Source organism: Metopolophium dirhodum, chromosome 2 (assembly GCF_019925205.1).
Source record: "Metopolophium dirhodum isolate CAU chromosome 2, ASM1992520v1, whole genome shotgun sequence".
In the NCBI taxonomy this organism is placed as follows: domain Eukaryota; kingdom Metazoa; phylum Arthropoda; class Insecta; order Hemiptera; family Aphididae; genus Metopolophium; species Metopolophium dirhodum.
Window position 1 is genome coordinate 18,871,804 of NC_083561.1, and position 6,044 is coordinate 18,877,847.

Genomic DNA, 6,044 nt, shown 5'->3' on the forward strand with positions numbered 1-6,044 from the left:
TTATAGCTGATGATGGTACGGAACATTTCGTGCGCGAGTCCGACTCGCACTTGGCTGGTTTTTTTTATTTTAAAGCTATTTAATTGTCATATCAACTAACATAGTCAATTAAACCAAAAATGTGCAAATTATTTTAAATTGAAAAAGTAGAAAAAACTAGCATTTTAAAAAAAAAAAACCGTGTATTATTCCAAATATTTTATTATTTACTACGGGTTTTTTGTTTGATGATAAATTTAACTTTTCAGACATAGAAACTAATAGGGCCAAATTAATACAGTGAGCATAGCAGTGGATATAATATATAATATTTTTTTTCCATTTTACACGTGTACTCCTCTAATACTACCAGACATGGTACTTGCACCATCGAAACAGACTTAGATAACCGATTTCCAATTTTTTTCCATCGTTTTAGGCTTAAGTAATTAAGGAATCACGTAGTTTTTAACATATTCGTACTATGCATAGTGCATACTCATAATGATAAATAATTTAATAAGTAAATTAAGATCAATACCTATCAATTTAACAATTTTAAAAGCTATGAGTAGGCAAGAACGTAAGCAAGAACTTCGATTTCTGGCAAACGGTTAGTCAAAAGCACTATCAAATACATAAAAGAAGTATTGACTTGTAAGGTACAACATACTTACTCACTTAGGTTTCAGATTTTTAAAACGAATGCAAATAACAAAACTAATCATTCCACGTGGTCAGCTAATTTTTAGTTATCAAAGTTTCGTAAAAATCAAGGTGATTACCCCTTGACCGCATCATTCTTCCATTCACCCCCTAAAGATCTTAAATTCTTAAAAGCATAGACGAAAATTGAATCCCGCTAATATGTGTGATAGTACTAATGAATAGTGCCATAGTGGTAATATAATATCTATCACGGTGTAGAGAAGATCTCCTAGCGAACTATTATATTATATCGTGATCTGAAGGTTATTCGAGCCTTATTTTAAGAACTCACAACTAACAACAGAGTTCTTGATCAGAAAAATAGATATTTGTATAGATTTATACAAAGATATATAAATTATAAAATACCTATCTTAAGAGTTATGAATAGTTATTTATGATAACAACCAATAAAAAAAAATGTGGTGGTTGAAAATTGAAATGTCAGGTTAGGGTCCCGTAGAACCACCTATGATAGACCTGTAGTAAATTAATATTTTAATATACTTTTGAGAAATATTAATAATAGTATTAAAATTTAATCATTTAAACTTTTTCCATAAACGCTTAAGAAAATAAGCACTAATCTATCCCCAGGATCTCTGTTAATAATATATAATAATATATAGGTAATAGCAATGATTTTATAATATACTATAAATACTATGAATATATTATAAAATCAATGATGATAGGTACAACTGAGTAATAAATGCTTATAAAAAGGTATTCAAAATATATGCATTTTGGTAACACATAGGTAATATGAATACTAGTATTAACCTCAATATCAACATATTATGAATTGTATTTAAAATCCATATATTAATTCATAATTAATAATTATTATTTGTTAATTGTAACACTTTGAAACATTATGTATGATAATTTAGTGAATAAACTCTCACATTTTTCATATATTTTTTTTTTAATAGGAAATTTAAAAATGACAATATTTAATAATATTAATAATTGTTTTTGATTAAAAGAAAGTATTTAAATATATGCATATAAATAATTTAGAACATAGAAGTCATTATGCAATGACAAATTTTGAATTTTATTCCTTAAATCATAATATATTTTCAATTTTCTATAGCTTTGGTGTACAAAACTGTTCATTATCGGCCTCTTTAGGACATACAGCGCTCCCGGTGGTGACGACTATCTGTAGTAAAATGTTCAATCAAGTTTTCAAACAAGTGACGACACCTTATCAATACACCTTGGTTCATGGTAAACATTGCCAAAGTTGCAAATGGCTGCCAGCTTTGTGGCGATAACATGACTTATCACCACGGCAAGGGGTTGTTTGTTCGAAAATTATGTGTACGAATGAATATGTACGAATGAAAAGTGTCCGAATTTTATATGTTAGAAAATTTAAATGTTCGAATAAGTGTGTCTGAATTAAAAGTGTTCGAATGTTATCCGTTAGAAAGTTTAAATGTTCGAATATTATTATTATTAATCTTAACTATACAATTAAATATGAAATTATATTATCTAAAAAAAAAAATGTTTTAAAAAAATAAATTATAAGCAATTCCCCTTAAAAATTCTAAAATATTAAAATCAGCATTGTCAGCATTATTTTTACAGCTTAGAACAAGATTTTTAATACGTTCTTCTCGTTGTTATTTGGACTCTTTGAACTTTTTTGGAAACCTGTTTTGAATCAACTGTTCGATCGAACTTTCTGTCTCGTTCTGAATGTGCTGAAATTGGGTAATCAGTTTATATACACCTGGCTTCCTGGATGTTAACCTATAAATAAATATAACATTGAGATAAATATTTGGAATACCAAACAATGCTCCGATACGAATAAAATGTAATCTCGATTATCCGATATCGTTGTAGTCATTGGAGTGATGACTACACACTTCTATACATATATACATTTAATATGGCTGGTTTATCGCGCGATCGTAAAAGTATAATATCTATTATCTGGCTTTTTAACAAATTATTAGGTGAATTATATCTGTGACTATGAACGATATTCGTATGATACTCGTTATTATGTTCAAATAGGAAAATATAACATTCGTGCATAATACTATTCGAACACAAGTCCATTCGAACAGATTTGTTCAAATACTCGATTCGAACACATACATTCGTACATAATACTATTCAAACACATTTCCATTCGAACACTCTTCATTCGAAAACAATTCATTCGAACACTCGACTAGTTCCCCTTTTTTGCGTTACCATTCCGCACCGCGGACTTTTTATATTATATTCGTGATTTATTCTATATTTTATATTATTTTTGTATTTATACAATTGCTGTGACAATTTATGTTCCAGTAACTTTGATCTCGCGTTTCCCCCATTGGCGACGCCAGGCAACTTGTCACGTGACAAGTGCGACACAGCCGTCCGACCGGCCGGCCATCGTCTTTTTCTTTGCTCACAGACCTCGACCAAATCACACGTCTCCGACCGACCTCTCGACCAACGTTTGCGCTGACCACGTTCGACCATCTCCGCATGCCGACCGTTACGCTCTGACTCGGATCGACTCAGAGCCCGATCGATCGACTGGTCAATCGACCGACAGTATACATCGTGACCCAACCATTAACACGTGCGGGCACATCTATGTATTCTTTTACCAATGAACAATCTTGACACAACCATGGCATAACCAAAAAAAATATGCTGGTATGGTTGTCGCCACTGTGATGCCCATCCTGCTTCGGAACATCCATACCACCGCTCAAGCGTCATTGATAAGACGGAGTCGGGTATCTAGTAATTATATATATCTGTCGCTGTGCCACGATGTAGAAAAGATAAGGTGATACCACTTCCCTATCTCACAATATAAAAAAAAACTGATGCCAAAATGAACGGCAATTCATGAGTTCAGAAATCTCTCAACAGAGTACGCCACTATTCGCCCAGGGGCCTATTTTATTTCAAGTTGTAATGCGTAAAAAATGCGTTATTATATATTTAAAGATGTAATTAAAATGTAAATATAATGCTAATAATATGAATATAAAATAGGTGAAATATATTATTATTTTATAGATATAAACCAAGCTATTATTATTATATTAATCATATTATATTGCGCCTATACTACGTTATTATGTTAAATAAGTATATATGCAGTTAATAAACATTAAATTGAATAAATAAATAAAATATTTAACTATTAGTTTATTTATTTGTTATCGATATATTTTAGTATAATTATAATTATAACTAGCTATATTTTTTAGGCTTTCATTTATGCTTATGAAAAAAAACATAAAAATGTTGACCCAACGATAAACATTTTATTGACATTTATACAAAAAAAAACTTAATTAATTTGACTTTTCGATACTTTATTTTTGTTTAATTTAGGAAAACTTGGAGGAATCTAATTCAGGAATTTTGTATTAAATTTTCAAATTTTTATTCAAATAAATGAAATAAATGAATTTCTAACTAAAATAATTTGCAAATTTTAATTATTTTTTGAAAATTCTTACTCCAGACGTTCATAGAAAATATTGTGGATTTACCTAACCAACCTTGCACTTAATTTTCAAGTTTTTTGAAAGAGCAAAAGGTCTTTTAAAAAAACTTATAAAAATCCGTTGTCTATAAATCACTCAAAAAGAGTTAAACGTTTTTGAAAATTGTATAGTGCATAGAAAATGATAATATAAACATTTTTATGCCGGGCTTAAGGATCAATAAAAAAAAAATATTTTGTGCGAACATTATATTGTGTAAATGGTTATACCGACCATTTAGGTTTAGGAGTTACTAAAAATTGGAATTTAATTTGTCGAAAATTGGTTTTACTTAAAAAGTAAAAACTTCAGTTTTCCCTTAATTTTTTGTTTTCCCGACGCCTTAGACGCCTTAGAATCCTATTTGATTATTTTATTTTTGACCCCCAAAGTACCAACTAAATTCACTTTTCTACAAGAAAAAATGCTGAAGTAGAAAATCGAAAAACTTTTATTAACTCAAAAGGTGAACACTCACATTTATTTTTGATTTCATTTTTGAAATACCAGCAATAAAAATATGACAATACCTAATACCTAATACTAATACCTGAATATTAAAAGAAATTGTATTTTTCATTTTAGTTTTATAATACTATATTATGATTTGATTTTTAGATAATTATTTATAGGTACTTACTTAATTGTTGGTTTTTATAAGTTGAATTCTTAAAAATAGTAATTATTCAAGGAACATATAAAATATGTTAATTTATTAGTTAATTAGTTATTTATGTATTTTAATATTATAAAACTAAACTCTACAATAAATAATATAACCGAATGTGTCCTGACCCCTGACTTACTGATAAATCATAAATATAAATGTTAGTAAAATGTAAACAGTAGCTATTCCGTTATTTTAATTACTGATAATAGTTCTTCTTCAACGAACACATTGAAGTATATTTAACACTTGTTAAGATTTAACTTCACAAACTTATTATTTTACAAAGAAAATCCTCTCTTCCTCGTGTTTTACATGCAATAAAAAGGAAAAACAGGCCTCCGGGCGAATGGTGTCGCTACCTACCGCGCTCCCGCGGTACTATCAAACTTCCGTCGAAATTGGCACCCAGAATATTTAATAGTGGTACCTATCATCTTTTCTTCTCTACATCGTGATCTGTGCTCATGGCCATGATTAAAGATAATATACAGGTTGCAGTGTTGCACATCGCCCTAAATAAACGGCTTTCAGATTGATTTACAAAGTGACTATATAAAACAGCTGTTAATAATCAACTACTAGCGCTTGATCTCAACACTCAACCATATGTGTCGACATTTAGAACTAATTTTATTATTATAAAATTTTCGTAATAATGATGTAAAATAACTATTTTGCGATTTTCTAAGATTCTACCTACCATTCTGACGCCTGACCCTGGCGCCCTCTCAAAATTTGGCGCCCAGGGCCCAAGCCCCCTGCCCCCCCTAAACACGTCTCTGGCTATTATAATTTACATGTGTGTACTGTGTGTATGCTTCCAGAGATATATAAAGGTGGAAGAAGATAATTTTGGGGGTTGATTTAGCTTAGCCCCCCCCCCAAATTGCGCTTATGGCCGTGCTATATACCCATTTAAAAAAAAAACAAAAATATTAAAAATTAAATAAAGAAAATATTAATTAAACAGAAAATATAATATGTATGTGTACCCTGCTAAATAATACATAATGCATTCAAATGAGGTTGATTCTGTGTAATCATGGTCAAGAAAAATATCATCGCAACCATAATAACCATCTTCTAAAATTGTATCAATTTTCTTTTTTAGTGACTCTATTTTTTTAATTCTATCTGGAGTATTTTCTGGATCTAAAATTATG